The sequence below is a fragment of the Rana temporaria genome, chromosome 13 (genome assembly GCF_905171775.1).
Source record: "Rana temporaria chromosome 13, aRanTem1.1, whole genome shotgun sequence".
Classification (NCBI taxonomy): Eukaryota; Metazoa; Chordata; class Amphibia; order Anura; family Ranidae; genus Rana; species Rana temporaria.
This window is the reverse complement of record NC_053501.1, coordinates 54,074,226-54,101,006: the sequence shown is the minus strand read 5'-3', so window position 1 is coordinate 54,101,006 and position 26,781 is coordinate 54,074,226. Positions and strand designations below refer to the sequence as shown.

General features: G+C 43.1%; 1 protein-coding gene across 2 annotated transcripts in view; it reads right to left on the bottom strand.

The window, feature by feature from the left end:
* SNAP23 (synaptosome associated protein 23) overlaps positions 1-13,972 on the bottom strand; it is a 64,258-nt gene extending 50,286 nt beyond the window's left edge. The window contains exon 1 of one of the 2 annotated variants that reach the window (XM_040331926.1): positions 13,837-13,972. The gene's annotated coding sequence lies outside the window, so the exon portion shown is untranslated. The remainder of the gene's footprint in view (positions 1-13,836) is intronic. The other variant, XM_040331925.1, reaches the window with a different exon arrangement.
* Positions 13,973-26,781: the final 12,809 nt, after the last annotated feature.

The following is a 26,781-nucleotide window of genomic DNA, read 5'->3' as shown; positions in this document are numbered from 1 at the left end:
TACTGCTAAAGAGAGCCAGGTGGGCTGGTATTTCAGCTGTGCATATCACTGAAAGAGAACCCCTGTGCGGAAAACTACCTTGTGTGAGTAAACTCCCATTTCTGGCTTTTACCTATAAGCCTATAATCAGGCTTACCTATAGGTACTTTGAATATATCTCCTGCACAGGCAACCAGTGACATCACTGGCGCATGTGCTCTGAAGGAACGGCCCTCCTGTTCCGTAAACCGCAGCTCCCGCTCGTATGCGCAGGCGGGACGTCATCGCAGCTCCAACTAGTCACACAGCAGGAGTCTGAACCCGGAAGGAAGATGGAAGCACCTGCAGTGCTAACATCTTAGCGCTGGAAGGGTTTCCTTTTAAAGCAAGTTTAACATTGGGGGTCATTTACTAAATACAAATCCAATTTGCACTGCAAACGCACTTGGAAGTGCAGTCACTGTAGATCCGAGGGGGAAGATCTGAAATGAGGTAAAGCGCTGCTGATTTTATCATCCAATCATGTGCAACAAAAATGCTTTTTTTTTTTTTTTCCTCTTGCATGTCCCCCTCAGATCTACAGCGACTGCACTTCCAAGTGCACTTGTAGTGCAAAGTGGATTTGCCTTTAGTAAACAAATCCCATAATGTGCTAGCATGCAATGCATATTAGCACATTATGACATTACCTTGCAGGGTATAAAAATAAATTATAATCCAGCAGTTTACTACCGCTCTTTAACCGTTTGCTTGAGAATACAAGCAACTGTGAGAGTTATCATTTACGGCACGCCTTGAATCTAATGGTTTTGGGAAAAAGTCAGTCAAATCGTTGGGTTTAGTTCAAAATGTAAAAAGAGAAACTGCCAGATAAGATTGTTTTGAGAGAGATAGATAGATATTTTACACACACACACACACACACACACACACACACACACACGTTTTCCCTTCAGCCTAAGTGTGGGTGTACTGCGAGTTTTCGCACTATAGTGAGACCCCACCCTGCTCTCAGTGTTGTCATCACAGCTGCAGTCACAGCCAGGCCAACGCTGACCCCTATAAACTGTGGGCTCTACAGCTTGTGTGTTTAAAAGCCGGACTTGTTATGTCCAATCCATTTTACATACCACATAATAGGTCTTCAGTATAGCTCTGCACAGTACAGCTCACATGATAATCCCTTAAACTCTTTACTGAAATCACACAAAACAGGCAGAGCACGTTTCAACATTTCGTTATAAACAGGAACCTGTAGAAAACAACATTTCTGATGTAATGAAGACTACGAAATTTAAAAAAGAGAAATGTATATATTTTACACACACACACACACACACACACACACACACTTTATTATATCTTTTCATGTGACAACACTGAAGAAAGTAGTGAGTTTACAGCTTGTACAAGTGTAAATTTTCTGTCACTCAAAATAACTCACACTAATTAATACCATTAATATCTAAAACAGCTGGCGACAAAAAAGTGAGTACACCCCTAAGTGAAAATGTCCAAATTGGGCCCAATTAGCCATTTTCCATAACCGGTGTCATGTGACTTGTTAGTGTTACAAGGTGTGAATGGGGAGCAGGTGTGTTAAATTTGGTTTTATCGCTCTCATATACTGGTCACTGGAAGTTCAACATGGCACCTCATGGCAAAGAACTCTCTGGGGATCTGAAAAAAATAATAATAATTGTTGCTCTACACAAAGATGGCCTAGGCTACAGGAAGAGTGCCAAGACCCTGAAACAAAGCTGCAGCACGGTGGCCAAGACCATACAGCGGTTTAACAGGACAGGTTCCACTCAGAACGGTCCTAGCCATGGTCGACCAAAGAAGTTGAGTGCACGTGCTCAGCGTCATATCCAGAGGTTGCATTGCTGCAGAGGTTGAAGAGGTGGGGGTCAGCCTGTCAGTATTCAGACCACACGCTGCATCAAATTGGTCTGCATGGTTGTCGTCCCAGAAAGAGGCCTCTTCCAAAGATGATGCACAAGAAAGCCTGCAAACAGTTTGAATACAAGCTGAATAAAGACATGGTTCCAGTAATCCATGTCTTGTGGTCTGAAGAGACAAAGATAAACTTATTTGGTTCAGATGGTGTCAAGCGTGTGTGGCGGCAACCAGGTGAGGAGTACAAAGACAAGTGTGTCTTGCCTACAGTAAAGCATGGTGGTGGGAGTGTCATGGTCTGGGGCTGCATGAGTGCTGCCAACACTGGGGAGCTACAGTTCATTGAGGGAACCATGAATGCCAACATGTACTGTGACATACTGAGGCAGAGCATGATCCCCTCCCTTCAGAGACTGGGCCGCAGGGCAGTATTCCAACATGATAATGACCCCAAACACACCTCCAAGATGACTACTGCCTTGCTAAAGAAGCCGAGGGTAAAGGTGATGGACTGGCCAAGCATGTCTCCAGACCTAAACCCTATTGAGCATCTGTGGGGCATCCTCAAATGGAGGGTGGAGGAGTGCAAGGTCTCCAACATCCACCAGCTCCGTGATGTCGTCATGGAGGAGTGGAAGAGAACTCCAGTGGCAACCTGTGAAGCTGGGTTAGGGCAGTGCTGCAAAATAATGGTTGGCACACAAAATAGACACTTTGGGCATTTTCACTTAGGGGTGTACTCACTTTAGTTGCCAGCAGTTTAGACATTATTGGCTGTGTGTCGAGTTATTTTGAGTGGACAGCAAATTGACACTTTTATACAAGCTGTACACTCACTACTTTACATTTTAGTGTATTTTCTTCAGTGTTGTCACATCAAAAGATAAAATAAAATATTTACAAAAATGTGAGGGGTGTACTCACCTTTTGTGAGATGCTGTATACACACAGAAAATATTGCATACCTTTTATCAATATCATTGTCAACTTTGTACTTAAAGGAAACCTGTACTAGGAGATATAAGGAGGTTGACTTTAGTCCCCTCAGTGATGGCAAACCGCTCTCAGTAATTGACACACTGGGCCGGATTCAGATACCTGAGCGTATCTGTCAGGCCGGCGTAACGTATCTCCGATACGTTACGCCGCTCTAACTTTGGGCGCGAGTTCTTTATTCAGAAAGAACTTGCGCCCTTAGTTACGGCGGCATAACATATGTGTTGCGGCGTAAGGTCGCGTAATTCAAATGGGGATGTAGGGGGCGTGTTTTATTAAAATTTGGCTTGACCCTGCACACTTGAAGTTTTGTTTGCGCCGTTCGTGAAAACATCCCAGTGCGCATGCTCGAAAATCCGCCGCAAAACGTCATTGCTTTCGACGTGAACGTAAATTACGTCCAGCCGTATTTGCGAACGACTTACGCAAACGACGTAAAATTTCAAAACTCGGCGCGGGAACGACAACCATACTTAACATTAGCTACGCCTCATATAGCAGGGGTAACTATACGCCGGAAAATGCCGAACGCAAACGACGTAAATACTCATTTGCATATTCCTCGCGTAAAAATACGGAAGCGCAAACCTAGCGGCCAGCCTGAAATTGCAGCCTAAGATCCGACGATGTAAGACACTTACACCTGTCGGATCTTAGGGATATCTATGCGTAACTGATTCTCTGATTTAGGCGCATAGATACGACCGAGCGCACTCAGAGATATGACGGCGTATCAGGAGATACGCCGTCGTATCTCTTTCTGAATCCGGCCCAGTGGCTGAAAAATCTTCAGCTTTTGACAGACTTCTGTGTATGAGAAATGTAATAAATCCTGGAAAGGACTAAAAATTATTTTTAAAACACGGTGAAGAAAATCCCTTACTCCAAGTAATAATAGCAATTACAGGCTCTTTGGGCGCTTCCTCACTCTAAATTAATCCAAAGTTACTGCCTGCCAACCACCCTCCCTGAAAGCTTAGTTTTTGGGTTTATTAAAAGTCAGCAGCCTGAGCAGAAGTGGGGGTGGGTACCTGTCAAAACTAGGTACTCGCACACCCCCAAAAAAATTACATGACAAATGTGGCATTGAGGGGGGGGGGGGGGGGTGAGTGCTTAAAGTGTAACCTCCCTTTTGGGTGGAGCTCTGCTTGCAATAGACAACGGATAGGAATGCCTGTGGCAAAATTCACCCGATATGTGCTGATCGACGGGCTTGCCACACGTCAAACCTGACACATTCACGAATAGGAAATGGGTGCATGTTTGTTGGTCATTGGTCAGCAGAATTTGAGTTAAAAAAAATAAAAAAAAAATAAAGTGTTGGAGGAGTCACATTGCTTCCTCACTGTCAATCGCCTCTGAAGTGTGATCCGAACGCAGACATCCTTCAGAGGAAAGGTAGATGTAACTTGCCCTAGTGATTTAAAAAAACAATAAAAAATAAATAAAAATACCATTAGTTTTGTAAGCCTTACAATCCAAAATTAGGGTACATATACTCCCATTTTAATGTTCTCATATCAGCCTTGTATCGATGATTTATAAAGATTCTTGTCTAAAAGAAAATATAGATCAAGGTGACCAAAAGATACTAATAAACATAGCATGTTACTGGATGGACAAGACCGTGCATGCAGAATGTCCAAAAATACGTGTGCAGTAATACGTCCTGGAGCATATATGCAATAGTCCATAGCAGAATAGTCTGATATAAATAAAATGTACATCCTGGTTCACGCTGACTGCGGGAATGAAATCATGCGAGTTCCGCTGAACTGGCACAATCTTATTCCCGCATGTCCGTTCCGACTTCGGGGGGGTAATTTCAAAGACCTGTGTAGTTTTCTGCACAGACATCAATGGGAAAAAAAAAAAAAAAAAAAAAAAAAAAAAAAAAAAAAATCGCACCCCCAAATTGCCAAAAGTAGTAGTAACTACTTTTGGGAATCGGTGCAGTGCCGCAAATGCGGCGTTGCACCGATTCAGATACTGTGATGACATGCCAAATTGGCGGCAATCAATGTGAACCAGGGCTTAAGCTCTGAAGAACGATCATGACCTGTATCTGACAATAAATCCTGGAGTATGCATGAAGTAATAAATGGCAAAATATCTTAGAACATGAATGCAGATAGTCAATAGCATCAAGGTGCAGCAGTATAACCTGGAGCATGCAATGACGAGATGCCCTGTAGCATATATGCAATGTGGTGCTTGAAGACACCCTTCTTTCTAGGGTGATAAAAACCCAGGTTGGATTTGCCACAATCCTTCCTAACAGTGTTGCCAATGTACCAGATTGAAATTTACTGGCACGACACCCAAAATTTACTGGCACAGCCACGTTTTTACTGGCATTTCACAAAAGTTACTAGATGAAATTTTTAGGTGCAAATTTCAGTATTTAGGCTACAAACAAGTACGCTAGGCAAATAGCAATATGATTTAAAGTAAAAAAACATATTTTTGTTATTTTCCGATATAATAAGGGCAAATTATTTAGTCACCCCCCTCTGCGGTGCCACAATCTCCCCCTGCCTCCAACAACCCCTGTCTCCATGCCCCACCCACTGCGGTGCCACCATCCCCCTCTGCGGTGCCACCAAAACCCCCTGCCTCCAATCACCCCCTGCCGTGCCACCGCAGCCACCATCACCCCCCTGCCTCCACTCTCCATGCGCAGTTCCAAGCCGAACCGTTCTCGGCTATTTTTACTGGCACATTCCCGCAACCATGGACATTTACAAACGGGGGAAAAAGTGCCCGTTTTTATGAACTGTCCGCAAAAATACGGACGGTTGGCAACACTGCTTCCTAAGGCCAGGTTCACATTGCTGTGGTGTGGTTTGGCCGCAGTGTGGGTGTACCCGTGGTTTTCGTGTGTTTCAACCACGGTTTTAGCCCATAGATTTCTATTAGGGCGCACATTTTTTTACCATATTTTCTGAAAGTGCACCAAAGGAGCAGCATGCAGGACTTTTGTTGTGCTTTCAGAAGAGGCAACTAAACCATGTACCAGGAACACCTGAGCTGTGACCAAACTGCAGTGCAGCAGCATGAACCCGGCCTAAATAGGACACTGCGAATGGGAGTATTCTCCACTCCTATACAGTCATTAACATTTACCTGTCATCATCTGTACATGAAAGGGGGAAAAAGGCTTGGCAGTAAGATCATTCATGTACAATTTGAAGCACGGTGGATATAAATCAATGCTAAAAAAAATAGTTTTTTTTTATTTAAAAATCATTTTTTTTCTTTTTATCAAATTACATTTTATTAAAATGCTTTTGGGAGTAAAAAAAAAAAAAAAAAAAAAAAAAAAAAAAAAAACTAAAAGAAAGTTTTCTATTTAAGATACCTTAACCACTTCCATACCAGGCACTTACGCAGCTTCCCGCCCAAGCCAATTTTTAGCTTTCAGCACTGTCGCACTTTGAATGGCAATTGCGCGGTCATACAACACTGTACCCAAACAAAATTGGCGTCCTTTTTTCCCCACAAATAGAGCTTTCTTTTGGTGGTATTTGATCACCTCTGCGATTTTTTTTTTGCGCAACAACTAAAAAAAGGCTGAAAATTTGGAAAAAAAATTACGTTTTTATTTTTTTCTGTTAATTTTTTTGTAAATAAGTTTTCTCTTTCAATTACGGGCACTGATATGGCGGCACTAATGGGCACCGATGAGATGGCACTGATGGACATCGATGAGGTAGTACTGACGGGCACAGATGAGGTGGCACTGATTGGCGGCACTGGTATGCGACACTGATGGGCACACATAGGCGGCACTGATGGGCACACATAGGCGGCACTGATGGGCACTGGGCATGGATGGGCACTGTGGGGTGGCACTGATGGGCACTGTGGGGTGGCGCTGATGGGCACTGTGGGGTGGCGCTGATGGGCACTGTGGGGTGGCGCTGATGGGCACTGTGGGGTGGCGCTGATGGACACTGTGGGGTGGCGCTGATGGACACTGTGGGGTGGCGCTGATGGACACTGGGGTGGCGCTGATGGACACTGGGGTGGCAGCACTGATTTTTGCCAGGTTGCCAGTCAGTGCCCATTTGTGGGCACTGACTGGCATCTTTTTTTTAATGCTTTTTTTTTTTAGACTTTTTTTTTTTTTCAGGCTTTTTTTTTGCCCACCCTGGTGGTCCAGGGTGGGCATCCCTGGTGGTCCAGTGTGGCGATCCGAGGGGGGGCTGCGCTGATAAACAATCAGCGCGAACCCCCCCTGTCAGGAGAGGCGCCGATCGGCTCTCCTCTACTTGCGTCTGTCAGACGCGAGTGAGGAAGAGCCATCAACGGCTCTTCCTGTTTACATCGTGATTAGCCGTGATTGGACACGGCTGATCACGTGGTAAAGAGTCTCCGCCGGAGGCTCTTTACCGAGATCGGAGATGCAGGGTGTCAGACTGACACCCCGCATCACCGATCGCCGCGATGCGCGCCCCCACGGGCGCGCGCGGCATGAAATCCTGCAGGACGTTCTAGAACGTCCTGTCAGGATTTCATAACCACTTCCCGGACGTAAATCGGCTATAGGCCGGGCGGGAAGTGGTTAATCATTTAGTTTATTCAGCATGAAATTGGGCTTAATCATGTAGCATGAGGCTGTATATGCTGCAATATTTATATTTTTGGTAAGCTCATTAAATGAATCCAAGTTCTGCAAGCTGCGATAACATGCATTGCATGGATGCATTCACACAATTTCATGAGATAAACCTTCAGGAATAATTCTTTATCCCATTTTTTTGCAAATCGACGTACACTACAAACTGTATGATTGAATTGGTTCTGATATCGCTGTTTTACCAACCTGACAGCGTATTATTCTAAATAGGAAACCTTCATTTTATTTTCAAATATTAAAAATACCAGCAAGAATAAGTCCTTACATTTAAAGACCACTTGTCATTTCAGATACATCATGGCAGCGCCCGTTAGCGGGCATCCACTCACCTGCCGCCGTCACATCCCTCACCTTGGTGTGTCACTTGCGCATCACCAGAAATACCATTAAAGTGAAGGTGACTGTCGGTGAGTCAACAGCGGGTCCGAGGTGACAGTTGCTTTTTAAAAAGGACGATTTAATTTGAGTTGATTTTAATCAAGCCTTTTTACTAATGATTTAAATCGAATCCACCCCGATTTTAAAGGGAGTCGGTCAGAAGTTGCAAGCTCCAAAACTATCACCTTTTACTTTACAAATCATTGACTGGAACAAATATGAGTATTCTAGGCGTCTTGAGCCTTCAAATGCCATCAGCCAGGGTATCTCTCATATTGTCACCCGAGAAGTTCCTTTGAAATCCTGCCTCTGCCCCTTGGCATGCTTAGCATTCATCAATTTTATCCTAAAAATGTGACATTTATAAGAACAAGTTCGAAGGAAACAAAACATTTTTGCCCACAGCAACCAATCTGGCTCTAGCTTTTATTTCCCAATTTGTACAAGAAGTTAAAACAACAATCTGGATCTTGACTTAGCAGACTCCAGAACACGCCAAGCCAATTTTCCTCTTCGTTCTATTGCCATCTAGAAGTAAGTGTTCACTGGCTACCCCAATGTCCTTGTTGGATTGATACTAAAGGTTTGAGTATATATATATATATATATATATATATATATATATATATATATAATGAAAAACATGTCAGACTTACCTCCACTGTGCAGTTCGTTTTGCACAGAGTGGCCTCGATCAACATCTTCTGGGGTCCCTCGGCGGCTCTCGCAGCTCCTTTGATTGACAACAGCAGGAGCCAATGGCTGCGCTGCTAGCAATCTATCCAATCAAGAGCCGAGAACAGAGGGACGGCACGTCCCCGGCATAGGACATTCCAGGACTCAGGTAAGTAAAACGGGGGGCTGGTCACTGGAAGATGTTTTTTCAGTCGGCTCTATACGGCGCATGCGCAGCGACGTTCGGCTTCTTTCGGAAAGTCGTGACGTCACGTACGCGCCCGTCCGAGGAACGTCAATCAACTAGGAACGCCCACCGACAAGGGACGAGACGGGGAGATCTCGGTATGTACGAAAAAAAAAAAAAAAAAGCCAGCCTACCCGCAGTGTAACGGGTCTTACGAATCTATTGTTAGCAATGTGTTTTAGGGGGAACCACCCCTTTAATGCATCCTATGCAGGAGCCAAAAACAGGAGCCTTTATAACCCCCTTTAATTTCTAGTCTTCAAAGGCTGATCCCTGAAATGTGCTATCATAATTTCTCGCCCTGATTTTGGTTTTCCATGGTTTCCAAAATACATTCTAGAAGGAGAGAAAAAGAACCAAAAAGGAATGAGATGGATTCATCTGCCATAGTGAAAATGGCCACAGTGAGAGGGGAAAAAAAAAATAAGTATGCAAAGAATAAAAGCCTGCAATTATCTATAGGTATCTGTAGCTTGTCATTACTTAACATTTCTTAGCCTCCCTCCGTTCACACCAGTAAGACTTTGAAATCACACTACTTCAGCACAATTTCAAAGTCGCACATCGGTGCGATTTGCACTGCCGATTTCATTGCGACTTCATACAACTGAAGTATATGTAAATTGCAATGAAATCTGTAAAAAGTAGTGCAGGAACCTTTTTAAAACTCGCTGCGACATGAGTCATGGCAACTTGAATGGTTCCATTGCCGACGATGGGGTGTAATTTGTCATGCGATTTGGAACTATCAAATTGCATGACCAATCGCACGGTGTGGATGAAAGGTGCCTTTGTTTAAACCCAAATCTGACAGGATGCAGGGTGGATAGGGCCTGGTACACATTATATGACCCCCCCTCAGGGGTAGCTGGAGAAGATTTTTTAAGAAGAAAGTTGATATTTGCATACAAAGAAGCGAGCCGTATGCAGGCAACAGCTGACACTGAGCACACAGGCTAGGTTTAGGGTCTGTGGTGATGTGAGGGGTCGATCTGCAGGTTGTGTGTGTTGTCGGCTTACTATGTTCTTGAGAATATTTATTTCCATTACAGGCCCTCTGTAAATCTGAAGCCACCAATATAGCACACACTGTAGTGACTCTCTGGAAAGATGGAACCAATGTTACATGTGATCCCACAGGCCATCTACTCAGCAACAACAACAAAGAGTTTCATTTTTAAATGTAAAAGTGGAAAACACCTGCTAATAAAAAAAGATGAATCCTGAGATGATCTTTATATAAACATCAAATGACATCCTCCCAGGGAATTCCCTGGTCTTTCCCAATTCTGAACCAAAAGTACATTTCCACAGACAGTCCCAGGTCTGCAATGCTGATCTGCTTCAGAACGCACTCAGGACTACAAAACATGGAGGCAGCCATCTCCTGCAAATAACCGCTCCCCCGGTCATTGTACTGATCCAACCGCTTCACACCTTTGGTCATCAACCCAGAATAAATATACACCAGTCACTGGCTGCATTCTAGATTAAGGTTTCAAACCACTCAATCTGGATACAGCCAAGAAACTAGCATTTCCCTGAGTTTACCTATGAAACCCCATAGCCAGGAGTCTGGCTGAAAAAATTCCAAGGTAGCAATCCTGACATCCCACCTTGATGATTGGGCATATAAAAAAGGAACAATTTGAACTATAAACGGAGGTAGACAGGAAGCGAGAGGAAATCTACCCCTAGGAAGGGAAATGCACTCCTGTAAAAGTTATCACTGAAGGGTTACCACCAATCCTTGTTGTGCCCACAACTCAAAATTGTGAAAATCCAATTGTCCCATTGACAGAAAGGGAAGTGCTAACCCTTCTCTATGCTATACAAAAAAATAAAAAAACATTTGTCTGGAGTTACACTTCAGAAATGTTTGTTACAACTTACATTCAATTTAAGAACAAATCTTGTTTGTTACCCGGGGAATGCCTGCATTTGCCTTAAAGGGTCACTAAAGGAAAAATTATTTTTTGCTGAAATGACTGTTTACAGGGTATAGAGACATAAAAGTTAACTGATTCCTTTTAAAAATGATTAAAAATAGATTAAATTCAATCATATAATGTGCCTCTAGTTTCACTTTCGGTTTTAAACTGATTTCATGTTTCTGTGAAGTAAAGAGACCCACAGAACAAAAACAAACAAATCCAGGGCAGTGTTTTGTTTTTAAAATGAATCTGATTGGTTCTGAGGAGTTTTAGACACACAGTAATGACAGCTTAGACCACCGTGAAAAGCTCCCAGTACTGTGGTTATAAGGAAACAGACAACCAGGAAGTGTGGAGATCACAGCAGAATTACAGCAACATCAGAGCAAAAACGAGCAATGAGGACATGAAACCAGGACTGCAGTAAGGTAAAGGAAACTATTTAGCTAAAAAAAAAAAAAAAAATTCCTTTAGTGATCCTTTAAAGCGGAGGTCCGCCCAAAAATGGAAAAAAACAAACACACACAGCAGCTACACATACTGCAGCTACAAATACTGCAGCGGCTGGATTTTAATAATAGGACACTTACCTGTTCTGGAGTCCAGCGATGTCCGCACCGCAGCTGAGGTTTTCATCAGCCGTCAGCCATTGCAGGTAAGGGTACCCAGCAGTGTAGCCTTTCAGCTTCATCCCGGGAACCCTTCTGCACATGTGCGAGGCCCACTCCTCTCTCCTACTGGCCCGGTGACAGGGGGAGGAGGGGCGAGGAGAAAGGCCAGCCATGACATCAATACCCACAGCTGAGGCTCCCGGAAGTGGGAAAGGATACCTGTCAAAGACAGATTTGTCTGTCCCCCTCCCCCTATCCGGAAGGTGCCAATCGTGGCACCAGGGGGGGGGGGGGGGGTTTAGGAATAAGATGAGCGTTAGTTCTACCTATGGGTGGAACTCCACTTTAAGTTCGGCTTTAAAGCACTATGTGCAGTTCTGCATCTGTGCATTACACTCCCATAGACTTCTATGGGGCCGCCAACCCAGCTAGGGAGATTGATTTGCACAAGCAATTCGTTTTGCAAATCGGCATGTAAACAATCCCTGAAGATGACAGGTGCGCAATCTCAGCGAGGGTGGGTGTGGTCAGGGTACAGGGAGAAAAAAAAAAAAACACAAACGAGTACACTTTGCCTAGAAGCAAACGTATTCTTTAGGACCCATTCGCACAGGCTGAGCGGGACCGCCAATCAGTTTTTCAGGCGCACTTGGTCAGAAGCTCCATGCAGCTCTATGAACAGGCAGATTAAATGGTCTGGTATCTGTCTACAGTCCATGGGTGCCCAACCTGTGGCCCTCCAGCTGCTGTGAAACTACAAGTCCCATGATGCATTGCAAGGATGACAGTTACAAGCAAAACTCCCAAAGGCAGAGGCATGATGGGACTTGTAGTTTGGCAACAGCTGAAGGGCCACAGGTTAAGCACCCATGGTCTACACCCACCTACCTCCAACTCCATCCTGGTTTAAGGAGAGAAGGAAGAATTATTCTGTTTTTCTGGACCTGAACATGTGGATCAAAAGTAGCCCGATGTAAACAGACATCAAATACACTATATTGTCAAAAGCACATTTGTGAGGTCAGGCACTGATGTGGACGAGAAGGCCTGGCTTGCATTCTCCACTCTAATTCATCCCAAAGGTGTTCCATTGGGTTGAGGTCAGGACTCTGCACAGGCCAAGCAAGTTCCTCCACCCCAAACTCTCTCATCCATGTCTTCATGGACCTTGCTTTGTGCACTGGTCCAAATCATTTGGTGGAGGGAGGATTATGGTGTGGGGTTGTAGTGTATGTTTACATCCAACAGTCCATAGAACCATTACAGGTCTGCCACAGACAGACTATATATATATATATATATATATATATATATATATATATATATATATATATATATATATATATATATATATATATATAATTTTTTTTTTTAAATCTGTCCTGTTCAGATCTGATTCAACAGGAGATCTGATCACAGTCCCCCCTCTAATCAGAGCTAACAGCCATGTGAAATAGTCCTTAGGCTATACACACACACACACACACACACACACACACACACACACACACACACACACACACACACACACACACACACTAGGCCTGTCGGGAATGTGTGTTCCCACCCACAATCATACAACACTCATAAAGCAGTCCATTCACCTAAACAGACTGCCCGCCACGTGACAAATGCACCAGAGAAGCCCTCGCACCTTTTCAGGTGTACATCTTCGTACATGTTGGCGCTTTTGTTAGCTGCGTTTCAGGCATTGGTAAGAATGAATGGCACCGCAAGAGGAACATGTCATTTTCACACATTTTTGGAACACATAGCTGTCTATGGCCCCCAGAGTGTTTGTTTACAAATACAAAATAGTGCAAAATAGTAAAACATTTTTTTTGTCTTGATAGAGCGGGGGAGGGTTTTGTATTGCTGTCAGTGTCCCAATTGAGGAGATTCCGCTCTCCATTTGTCCCGGTGTCACCGAGAAAGAAAGTGAAATCCCAAAATGATGGCGATGTCCCCAGAACAAGACGGGCGAGGACTCCCGCTCCGGGGACAGAACGTCTCTTACTTTGAGGGGGATTTCCACTGACTTCCTGTCGTGTCTATGGGATAGGAAGTGAAGGGAAATTCCCCCCAATGGTATAATATATATATATATATATATATATATATATATACATATACACACACACACACACACACACACACACACACACACATACACACACATACACACACACCTGAATATCCTCACAGGGATTGTAACCCTTCCCTACACCCTACTCCACCCAAAACCACATAGAGTTCTAGTGATACACAAATAAAACGATTACAGATTATCGTATGGAGTCCCCGACTGTGCAGAGGACGGGAAGTGTCCCCTCAACACTCCATAGAGGAGTGTGCCGAGCATAACACCCCCCTTATGTCTGACATAACTAAAGAACTACAATTCTCAGCCCTTCTACCCCAGGACAGCGCCTGGACTTCCACACCAGTATCAGCCCGGGTACACCGCTCACTCACCTACCACCGTAATTAGATACAGGCCCCGTCTCTTCCCGGTACCGTCGTTCTCCTCAGACTTCTCACCGGAAACTATCACACAACTTCTACCAGACTCTGCCCGGACACACACACGCCCACCGTGCTCACTTCTACCCAATCAGGCAGAGCGCTGCTCGGACATAGACACGCCCATCGTGCTCACTTCTACCCAATCAGGCAGACGCTAGATAGACTCAGACACGCCCGCCGTGCTCACTTCTACCCAATCAGGCAGATCGCTGGCCGGACATAGACACGCCCACCGTGCTCACTTCTACCCAACCAGGCAATTTCTACCTAGACTCTGTCCGCGGCACAGACACGCCCATCTTTCTCACTAATCTACCCAATCTTTAAACTGCTGGCTAGCGTGCCAATAGCAGAGTGAGTGGAACTGTGTCTCCACACGGTCGAGCTTGTCATTGACTGCTGCAACATTAGGGGGCGGGGAGATGCCTGGAAGATGACGTCACATTCTGACGGGTCGCCAAATCTGACGAAACGCATGGCAGTTTCGAAGCGTCATAGTTGATTAGTGTTTCCTGGGTGAGATGGAGAAGTTGTGGACAGAGTTCCTTTCCCAGCACCAGTATATTCCTCTTTCTCATGTAAAGCTGGAGAGCACACGTGGGGGGAACGGCCTTTTTAACCACTTAAGCCCCGGACCAATATGCTGCTAAATGCCCAGAGGCGTTTTTACAATTCGGCACTGCGTCGCTTTAACAGACAATTGCGCAGTCGTGCGACGTGGCTCCCAAACAAAATTCGCGTCCTTTTCTTCCCACAAATAGAGCTTTTTTTTATGGTATTTGATTGCCTCTGCGATTTTTATTTTTTGCGCTATAAACAAAAATAGAGCGTCATTTTTGAAAAAAAATCAATATTTTTTACTTTTTGTTACAAGAAAAATTGAATAAACTAAATTTTAGTCAAACATTTAGGCCAAAATTTATTTAGCCACATGTCTTTAGTAAAAAAAAAAATCCCAATAAAAAAAAAAATTAGCTTCCTAGCGGCAACAGTGACACTAATACAGCGATCAGAAAAATGATCGCTTAGTGACACTGGCAAAAGGGAGTGAAAGGGTTAACTAGGGCGGCGATCAAGGGGTTAAAACTTTATTAGGGGGGGGTACGGGGCTACCCTGGACCTAACACTAACTGGCTGTCACACTAACTGTCACACTGACACTAAATGCAGTGATCAGTACATATATGATCACTGCATTCAGTGACAGTGTGACGGGGGGGGGGGGGGGTGATAGGAAGGGGTTAAGTGTGCCTATGTGTACTGGTGTCAGTGTAGTGTTAGGTGCGACTTACTGTGACTCTTCTCTCATCTCGGCGGTTTGAAAATACAGCCGAGATGAGAGCTGCATCACTTCCTCTGCCTATGTAACCAGGGCCATCTTTTCCATTGGGCACGCTGGGCAGTTGCCCGGGGGCCCCGCTTGCCTGGGGGGCCCCACCGGCTACCTAGCAACCCCAGTAAAAAATTATGGAGAGTGATGGGTTAGAACTGCCCATGCCCAGTTTGCGGAAATCACAGAGAAGATCCGGTCCTCCACGAGTGCGGGGGGTTGCTGATGTAAGGGGGGAGTGAATGCAAAAATGTAAGGGGGCACTGATATAAAGGTTCCCCCTCCTATATTAGTGACCCCCTTACCTTAGTGTATTTAATCTAAGGAAGGTGGTCTCTGGTCACCAGAGTACCCCCCACATCAGAGTCTGCAGGATCCCCCCTTACAATGCAAGGGGGAACTCAGTCTGCGGACCCTGATGTAAGTGGGAAAGAGAAAGCAGTGGACTCTGATATAAGGTTGTCTCTGGTCACCATAGCCCCCCTCCACATCGGAGTTCCCCCCTTAGATCATGATCTGCAGCGTTCCCCTTTACATAAGAGTTCCCTTTCACTGTAAGGGGGAATCCTGCAGACTCTGATGTAAGAGGAAACTCTGTGCTGGCTGGGTTATAGTAACCTGACCTTCATGTCAATGAAGACATTTTTTTTTTTTTACTTTTGTTGAACTTAAACACATTTCTAATAGCACTAGCTATATGTTTATAGTTTAAAATACTGACATTTGCATTGTTGGGCACTGAAAACTGTAATTTTAGGTACTTTTTTTGCAGTGGCAGTAAAAAATGTGGTTCTGCCAGTAAATGTTATGATTTTTGTCAGTAAATTCTCGTGCGTAATTGTGTAGACAGGGCCCCAGTGCACTGTATTGCCCGGGGGCCTATAATGCTCTTAAGATGACACTGCCTATGTTTACATTTTACAGGCAGAGGAAGTGACACGGCGGAGGCTCGCGGGATTGGCTAGGAGCGATCACGAGGGGGCAGACAGAAACGAACAGCCGCCCCCTCGAGTCGGATCGCTCCCGCAGGTAAGCCGCACGCAGCGAAGGGGGTCCCGATCGGACCCCCGACCCGCTAGAAGGCAAGGACGTATATATACGCCCTTCTGCCTGTACGTGCCATTCTGTGGACGTAAATAGTCGTGCGGCGGGCGTTGAGCGGTTAATGTTCTGGCACTTTCCAAGTGTTGTACATAGGCGGAGGTGACCAGATTTTTTTAAATTAAATCCGGGGACAGATTTTTTTTTTTTTGTATTGGCAAATGGTAAACTATTTTATAAACATATTTTCCTCAAATAATATATGCAGTGTATGTATGTGGTATGTGTTTATGGAATGATTGTATGATACATTACTGCACTACACATTTACTTTCTTGAATGATTAGACACATATTCCTTATATCCTGTGCGTATGCACTGATGTGTCGCACATTGCACAGAGCCTGCCTTCTGAACTACAAAGACGATGAGAGGAGGAGTTTCAGGAGGTGGAGTCAGTACAGGAATCGCGGCATGCAGGTAGACGAGTACCATGGGATATGTAGTCCTTAAAAACTGAAAGCAAACAGCAGAGGAGAATCTGCAAAGTATGCAGGGAATCCAGTTGTAGAAAGAGATGACTAGCAGACAGATGAAGAAAGGAAAGGAGATTTTTATATTACACTGTCAAATATAGCTGGTTTTCTATGTTGATGTTATAAAATGAAAGTGTATGCTGTGACTATAGAAGTCTTTTAAAGGAAAACTAAAAAATATACTTTTATTTTTTAGTTTTGGACAGAGTGGAGAGAGATTAGAACACCTGTTAAGTTTTTATTACTGTCTGTGCCCCCATTAGGGAGAGCCACCCTCTCTATTTGTCCTGTTTACCATTCTCATCAAAGGTTAAAGTGAAAGAAAACCCCAAATATGGGGTTTTCACCAGAAGAGGAAGAGAGGAAAAATCTTTCATTGCAGACACAAGTTCTGATGACCACAAAGGAATTTCCTCACTTAGGAGGGCTTTCCTTTCATTTCCTTTTTTTGGCCATGGGACAGAAAGTGAAGGGTAGACATTATAACTAGAGATGTACATGACAGAAAAATGTGTTTTGTTTCGGATTCGTTCGCTAAGTTAATCATTTCGCTTTGTCATATTCGTCATAGTTAGTAAGGTTGAAAAAAGTTGAAAAAAGTCCATCCTGTTCCACCATAAAAAATAAATAAAAAATATATCATACAATCCCATATACCCAATTCCATATCCACAGTTGATCCAGAGGAAGGCATAAAACCCCAGCTGAGCATGATCCAATTTGCTACAGCAGGGGAAAAATTCCTTCCTGATCCCCCAGAGGCAATTGGATACTCCCTGGATCAATTTTACCTATAAATGTCAGTACCCAGTTATATTATGTACATTTAGGAAAGAATCCAGACCTTTCTTAAAGCAATCTACTGAGCTGGCCAGAACCACCTCTGGAGGGAGTCTGTTCCACATTTTCACAGCTCTTACTGTGAAGAAACCTTTCAGTTTTTGGAGATGAAATCTCTTTTCCTCTAGATGTAAAGAGTGCCCCCGTGTCCTTGACCGTAAAGTGAATAACTCAACACCAAGTTCACTATATGGACCCCTTATATATTTGTACATTATATATTTGTACATGTTGATCATATCCCCCCTTAATCTCCTCTAAAATAAATTCAGTTGCTCTAATCTTTCCTCATAGCTGAGCTCCTCCATTCCTCTTATCAGTTTGGTTGCCCTTCTCTTCACTTTCTCCAGTTCCCCGATATCCTTTTTGAGAACTGGTGCCCAACACTGAACTGCATATTCCAGATGAGGTCTTACTAATGATTTGTACAGGGGCAAAATTATATCTCTCTCTCTGGAGTCCATACCTCTCTTAATACAAGAAAGGACTTTATGATCTACCAAAACCCCCAGATCCTTCTCTACTATGGATCCCCCCAGTTGTACTCCCCCTAGTATGTATGATGCATGTATATTCTTAGCCCCCAAGTGCATAACTTATCAACATTAAACCTCAACTGCCACATAGTCGCCCAATTACACAGAGCATTGAGGTCGGCTTGTAAATTGGCGACATCCTGTAAACACGTTATTCCACTGCATAGCTTGGAGTCATCTTCAAAGACAGAAATGTTACTTTTGATCTCAGACCCAATATCATTTATAAAGATATTAAAAAGTAAGGGTCCCAGCACTGAACCTTGGGGTACACCACTGATAACCTTAGACCACTCAGATTAAGAATCATTAACCACTAATCTCTGAATTCTGTCTTTTAGCCAGTTTTCTATCCATTTACAAACTGCTATATCCAATCCTGTAGACTTTACCTTACACATGAGCCGTGTGTGCGGAACTGTATCGAACGCTTTTGCAAAATCCAAGTATATCACGTCCACAGCCATTCCTCTGTCCAAGGTTATACTTACCTCCTCATAAAAAGAAATCAGGCTTGTCTGACAACTTCTGTCATGTTAGAAGGATTTGTTTTCGGAATTCATTTCTAATATTGGGATTCATTTTGTATATTCATTATTTTCTAATCAAATTTGAAAATCTATTTGAAATGGAAGCATATTGCAATAAATACAGTAAGATATATAAGTGAAGTGAAATAAGAAAAACCGCAGAGGTGACCAAATACCACCAAAAGAAAGCTCTATTTGTGGGGAAAAAAAGGACGTCAAAGTTGTTTGGGAGACCGCGCAATTGTCAGTTAAAGCGACGCAGTGCCGAATTGCAAAAAGTGCTCTGGTCTTTGGCCAGCAAAATGGTCCGGGGCTGAAGTGGTTAAGCAGACAACGGGGAACATCATCGGTTTGGATGCTTCAGTTCAGATGTTGTAAGATGATGATTCCTACTTAGGGCTCTTTCACACGGAGCGGATCCGTATTGATCCGCTCCGTTAGCCCGTTTGGCTCAGCGAGGATTCCTCCGTTAATCCCCGCTGAGCTGTCGGCTGATAGGGCGGTCCCCGCACACAGTGTAGAGACCGCCCTGTCTCTCCTCCGCTCTCCCCTATGGGGAATCGGATGAATACGGACCGTCTGTCCGTATTCATCCGATCCGATCCGTCAGACGGAAGAATAATAGGGTTTTCTTCCGTCTGAAAAAACGGATCCTGACGGAGGCGGGTGATTACGGACGTTAGCGGATGCTCCATCCGCTAACGGCCGTGATCCCATAGGGAACCATTGTAAGTCCGTAAACGGACTTATGAAAAGCGGACCGTTCGTCAGCTGGTGTGAAAAGGCCCTTAGGCTGCTAGAATTGAAAATAATAGAATACAATAAAACAGAACAGAATAAAAAAAAATTAGAATAAAATAGAAAATTAAAGAATAGAATAGAAAATAAAATAAAGTAATAGAATAGAATAAAAAAATAGAATACTAAATAAAGGAATATATTAGAATAAAAAAAATGAATACAAAGGAATGGAATATAATAAAACAGAATAGAAAATAAAGTAATAGAAAAAAACAAAATAGAATATATTCTATTTAATTATTTTCTATTATTTTATTCGACAGTTTATTTTGTGTTATTCTATTATATTCTTTAATTTTCTTATCACTTATATTCTTTTCTATTCTATTCTGTTATATAAATCATTAAGAATCATCATCTTGTTTTACTTTTATACCTTACTGTATTTATTGTAACATGTTTCCATTTCAAATCCAAATTGGTTTTCGAATTCGAATAAATTGTTTCGTTATAATTCATTTCTGATTAGTTGAAATTCGGAACTATTGCGATTCGGAGATTCGATTACATCCAAATCTCTGAATAATGAAAATTTTGTCCGAACTTCTATTTGAAAACAAACCGAACTGCACATGTCTAATTATAACCCTCCATCCAGAATGCAATAGTGTTCACCTGTATTTTTCATTCAGAAGTTCTGGGCTTCATAAACTAGTAGATTATCAGTTTCTAGGTGTAAGGAGAAGATACCTGTGGCAGACTTACCACAGATATATATGTATGATATACAGTGCCTTGAAAAATTATTCATACCCCTTTAAATTTTCCACATTTTGTCATGTTACAGCCCAAAATTTAAATGTATTTTATTAGGATTTTATGTGATAGACCAACACAATGTGACATATAATTGTGAAGTGGAAGGAAAAGGATTTCAATTATTTTTTACAAATAAATATCTGAAAAGTGTGGCGTGCATTTGTATTCAGCCCCCCTGAGTCAATACTTTGTAGAACCACCTTTTGCTTCAATTACAGCTGCAAGTCTTTTTGGCGATGTCTCTACCAGCTTTGCACATCTAGAGCAGTGTTTCTCAACTCCAGTCCTCAAGGCGCTCCAACAGGTCATGTTTTCACGATTTCCCTTAGATAAAATGGCTGTGGTAATTACTAAGGTGGTGAAACTGATTAAATCACCTGTGCAAAATAATGGAAAACATGACCTGTTTGTTAGGGCGCCTTGAGGACTGGAGTTGAGAAACACTGATCTAGACAGTGACATTTTTGCACATTCTTCTTTGCAAAATAGCTCAAGCTTTGTCAGATTTGATGTAGAAGAACGTCTGTGAACAGCAATTTTCAAGTCTTGCCACAGATTCTCAATTGGATTTAGGTCTGAACTTTGACTGGGCCATTCTAACACATGAATGTGTTTTGATATAAACCATTCAATTGTAGCTCTGGCTGTATGTTTAGGTTTGTTGTCCTGCTGGAAGGTGAACCTCTGCCCCAGTCTCAAGTCTTTTGCAGACTCTAACAGGTTTTCTTCTAAGAGTGCAGTGTATTTGTCTCCACCCATCCTCCCATCAACTCTGACCAGCTTCCCTGTCCCTGATGAAGAAAAGCATCCCCCACAACATAATGCTGTCACCAACATGTTTCACGGTGGGGATGGTGTGTTCAGGGTGATGTCCAGTGTTAGTTTTAAACCACACATAGCTTTTGCTTTTTAGCAAAAAAGTAAAATTTTGTTCTCATCTGACCAGAGCACCTTCTTCCACATGTTTGCTTTGTCCCCCACATGGCTTCTCGCAAACTGAAAACAAAACTTCTTATGACTTTCTTTCAACAATGGCTTTCTTCTTACCACTCTTCCATAAAGGGCAGATTTGTGGAGTGCACGACTAATAGTTGTCCTGTGGACAGATTCTCCCACCTGAGCTGTGGATCTCTGCAGCTCCTCCAGAGTTACCATGGGCCTCTTGGCTGCTTCTCTGATTAATGCTCTCCTTGCCCGGCCTGTCAGTTTAGGTGGATAGCCATGCCTTGGCAGGTTTGCAGTTGTGCCATACTCTTTCCATTTTCGGATGATGGATTGAACAGTGCTCCGTGAGAATGTTCAAAGCTTGGGATATTTTTTTATAGCCTAACACTGCTTTAACTTCTCCAAAACTTTATCCCTGACCTGTCTGGTGTGTTCCTTGGCCTTTATGATGCTGTTTGTTCACTAAGGTTCTCTAACAAACCTCTGAGGGCTTCACAAAACAGCTGTATTTATACTGAGATTAAATTACACACAGGTGGACTCTATTTACTAATTAGGTGACTTCTGAAGGCAATTGGTTCCACTAGATTTTAGTTAAGGGTATCAGAGAAATGGGGGATCCCATTAAGAGAACATCAGTTATGTCACTCCTGGAAGATGGTATGCCGGGACTGATATGCTTGCAAGAGACACATTTGATCAAGGACTCAGTTTCATTACTGAATAGTCGTAAATTTCAATCCCAGTTCCACTCGGTGCACTCCTCCTACTCAAGGGGGGTGAGCATATTAGTGGGGAGGGGTGTGATGTTTTCCTGTACTGAGTCTCAGATAGATGACCAAGGTCGATACATATTTCTTTCCTGCCTAATTGAGAACCGCCCATATGTTCTGGCCAATTTGTATATCCCCCCACCATTTAAGCTAGAGGTTCTATATAAGCTCCTTGAGTTTATACTGGATAAAACAATTGTTCCTGTGATAGCTGTAGGGGATTACAATGAGGTTTTGGACAGAAGCCTGGATAGATTTCCTCCTGGGAAAAAATCTAGTGAGGGTCGACTAGCTCGATTCCTAGAGGAAATAGGGATGAGGGATATATGGAGAACTTATTTCCCACAGGACCGCCAATACTCGTGCTATTCCAGCTCCCATCACACGCTTTCTAGAATAGACTTGGCTGTGGGTAGTGAGGATGTAATTCCCCTGGTAAAGAGAATATACTATGGCCCCAGAGGGGTTTCGGACCATTCCCCTCTGGTGCTAATATTGAAGATTGGAGTTAAAGTCTCCCTGTAATGAATGGAAATTTAACCCAGGTTGGCTGGAGTTGATTGGCGACCCAGGAACCTTGGAGTCTAAACTAAAAGATTTTGTATATATTAATACAGGATTCGCACCGACGGGAATAGTCTGGGATTCTCTGAAAGCCTTTATGCGAGGACTGCTAATACAGCAGGTTGCTAGGGTAAAAAGACAAGGGAGAGAGCAGGAGGGCAGGTTGGCCCGCGAGACCACTCAAGCAGAACAAAGGTTTATTGAGCAGCCTACCTCAGCCATGCAGGAAGCATGGTTGACAAAACAGCTAGAGTATAGAACAGCCATTTTGAGAAACGCGGAGAATAAGAGAACCCTACAAAGGCAGTGTCAGTTTGGCGAGGGAGAGAAGGTAGGGCGGATGCTATCGCTCCTGAGTAGAACTAACTCCCCCCGTCAAATATCCTAGCAATAAGGACAATAGCGGGAGAAATTTCTATGGATGGCCAAGTGATTCTGCAAAGTTTTGCGATTATTACAAAGAATTGTATAAATCTAAAGGGGGGGTTGGGAGAGAAGCCATGGAAAAGTTTTTTCAGAAAATAGTAGTCCCTATCCTGCCTGATAAGGATAGACAGGCCCTGGAAGCACCAATCACATTAAGCGAAATCCAGCAAGCAGTAACCGAGATGCCAAATCAAAAATCTCCTGGCCCGGATGGGTTACCTATCGAGGTATACAAGAAATTTAGCGAGATTTTGCTTCCAGAGTTGTTAAAGGCCCTGGAGGGGGCTGAAAGTGGTGGTACACTCCCCTGCTCAATGCTGGAAGCAACTATCATAGTAATTCACAAAGATGGGAAGGAAAAATTGACGCCCTCATCCTATCGCCCAATTTCTTTGCTACCTACCGATGTTAAGATCTTAGCCAAAATTCTAGCAACATGCCTAAATAGATTTATCAGTAGCCTTATTCACCTAGATCAGTCAGGGTTTATACTAGGCAGGGCAACAACTACCAATATAAGAAGAACTCTTTTAAATATACAAATACCAACGGACAATAAAAGGCCCGCTCTGGGGGCTCTGGTGATTTCTCTCGATGCCGCTAAGGCATTTGATAGCCTCGAATTGAGATACTTATGGGAAGTACTAGAGAAATTTGGCATCGGACCTCGCTTTATTAGATGGGTTAAATTACTATATAGTGAGCCAAGAGCTAAAGTTAAAATTAATAATGAGACGTCGGAAGTCTTCCAACTAGAGCGAGGGACGAGACAGGGGTGTCCTCTATCCCCCCTTCTGTTCGCCCTCGCTATGGAACCACTTGCAATAATGGCCAGGACAAGGTCGGACATAATGGGGTTTAGGAGACACCAAGGGGAAGACAAGATTGCACTATTTGCAGACGATATTTTGTTTTTTCTAGGTGATGTTGAAACCACACTAGATAAAGTGATGCAACTAGTAGATGATTTTGGCCATTTTTCAGGGCTAACAATTAACTTTTTTTTTTTGTTGGTTAGGAGGGGCGATTAGGACAGTGTCATTACATCATGGGGGATCTTAAGGGTGGTCAATGGGAAGAACTTATGACCCAAATTGAAAAGAACTACCAAGGTAAGGAACAACTTACATCTGATCTGGCATCCCTTTTCTTTAACCTGACTAAGGTTCTTGAGAAAAAAGCTGCCTTGCATTGGCATATACAGTCCATGGAAAGATACATTAGTGAACATATTAATCCAATTGGATTACGTATTCAGATCTTTCCGATCCTGAATACAATTAGCAAGGAGCTCAAAAGTAATTGGGAGGCCAGACTAGATGAATGTTCAAAAAATCTAATGCAACTGCTACAAAACGAATATCGTCAGCAACTTCAAGTGCTGGACAATGAAATTGAAGCCCTCTACGTTAACCTGACTCCCCTAAAATCCTTAGAGGAATATGCTAATCTTGAACAAAAACTCAAGGAGCATTTGGAAACCTTTAGTAAATCGATTTTGATTAAAAAAGAAAAAAAGTACTGGAGAGACAAAAACGCATTCCGTGAAGGGAGAGCATATAAATGGGACAATATTAAAAGATTTAGAAACCAAAACCCCAAGAAAAATAGCAAACTAGATGGCATACATAAAGACTACTCCTCTGATACTCCATCAAACTCCTCCTCCTCCATGTCCTCCAACACGGGGCGTGTAGCATCAAAAAGGAAAGGGGCCTCCTTCAAACAAAACCTTGAGGGGGAAGTCAAGCAGGCCAACAAAAAGGCCGCAATAGTACCACAACTATCTCAGGTTACCAATAATCCTAGAAAAAAAACGACTCCATCGAGTGAAGTAGTTGATGGGGACACTAAGGATCAATCATCCGGTAGAAGCAGACTTTTCCCCAAAAAAGATAGTGGAACTATTCCCAAAACACAACGTACTGCATTGGATAATTTTTTGGACAAAAGGGGGATGCCAGCAGCATCCCCCAATTTAACAATAATGGACATACCCCCTACACTACCGAATCTAAATCAGGAGGAGGTTTGAACATCATCAATCTTTCCTCCCACAGCCTCACAGCTGTCGAGCATGAGGTCTTGTCATTGGGACTTTCTTTTTGTCCCAATACGGGTACGAACATATTTGATGCTGTCAAAGACATTCATTTGTTTGCCCGTAGGCTATTCTACAAAAGCCTATATGCAAAACACATTGATCCACTTAGAGAACTGGCCCCCAATCTTAAGGCAGCAGATTTCAAAGCCCTTAGGGATTTAAATCTCCTGCTTCAAGAAAATGAGACTTTGGATGGAGCTTGGGATGATGAGGACTTGGAGGAATTGGATAATGAGGATAACACCATAAATAAGGATCCAATGTCTAGATTTAAACGAAGATCAAATAAATTTCCTTTACTCAATCAAAATCCAGCCATTTCCCACTTCGTCAGAGAAACTGCCAAAGAGCTTGAAGCCATGAAAAAGGACAGTGTCCACTCAAATCTAAGTTCCGAACAACAACTAGCTTTGAAAACTCTTAGAAATCTTTCAGACATTACTATCAAAGCCTCTGACAAAGGGGGAAATGTGGTCTTGATGAACAACAATAATTATGAGCGAATGTGTCTCAAAATTTTAAATAATAAGGAATGCTATCTTAAAATTACGCCAGCTCAGGTTGATGGCTTCAATAAACAATTTTATGATCTCGTCGATGACTTCTTTCATCGAGGAGTCATAATTAAAGATTTATGGGACTTTATAAGGGTCCAACATCCCAGACAACCCACCTTCTATGCTCTCCCCAAGGTCCACAAAAACCTTGTGGACCCTCCAGGGAGACCGATAATATCGGGTAATGGCTCAATCTCTGAAGGTGTCAGTGAGGTCATTGACCAATATTTGAGACCACACGTTCTCAACTTACCATCTTACACTAAAGATACTATACATCTGCTACAAATGCTGGAAGATATGACGATACCGACGGACGCCTTTTTGGTCTCCGTCGACGTTGAGACCCTGTACAACAGCATTCCCCATTCATCTGGGTTGAGGGCTGTTGAACAGGCTCTCAAGCAGCAGCCAACCACTGATTTCAAGTTCAACGCCTTCATCCTTACTATGTTAGAATTTATTTTGTATCATAACACCTTTCTCTTCCAGGGCTCCCACTACCTCCAGGTACAGGGTGTGGCTATGGGAACGTGCTGTGCACCTTCCTATGCCAACCTGTACCTGGGGGAGTGGGAGCGGGATTTCCTCCTGGGAGAGAATGCGTCGATGTGCGCTGCCCACATTTTAATTTGGCAGCGTTACATCGACGATATTTTTATTATTTGGGATGGACCGCAAAGTGGCCTCGATGAACTTCTGAGACTTATGAACATCAATAAATTTAATTTGTTCTTCACCATGTCCCACGATCAATCAGAAATCAGTTTTTTGGACATTAAAATTAAAAAAGATCCCAATGGTAAAATTTACTCCACCCTTTTTAGGAAAGAGACCGCTGGGAATACCATATTACATGCGGGTAGCTTTCATCCCGAACCCCTCAAGAGGTCTATACCCTATAGCCAGTTTCTTAGAATTAAGAGAAACTGTTCGATGGAAGATGACTTCCACGAACAATGTAATGCACTCTCCCTTCGGCTATCCGCCAGGGGATACACCAAAACTTGTCTTCGGAAAGCGTTTAACAGAGTTAAAGCCTTAGACAGACGCAAGTTGATTTTTAAAACCAAATCCCAAAATGTTAGATCTGAAGAAAACAACTCAAGGATAATTTTGGGGTTCTCAAATGAGCATGCAAGAATTAGAAGA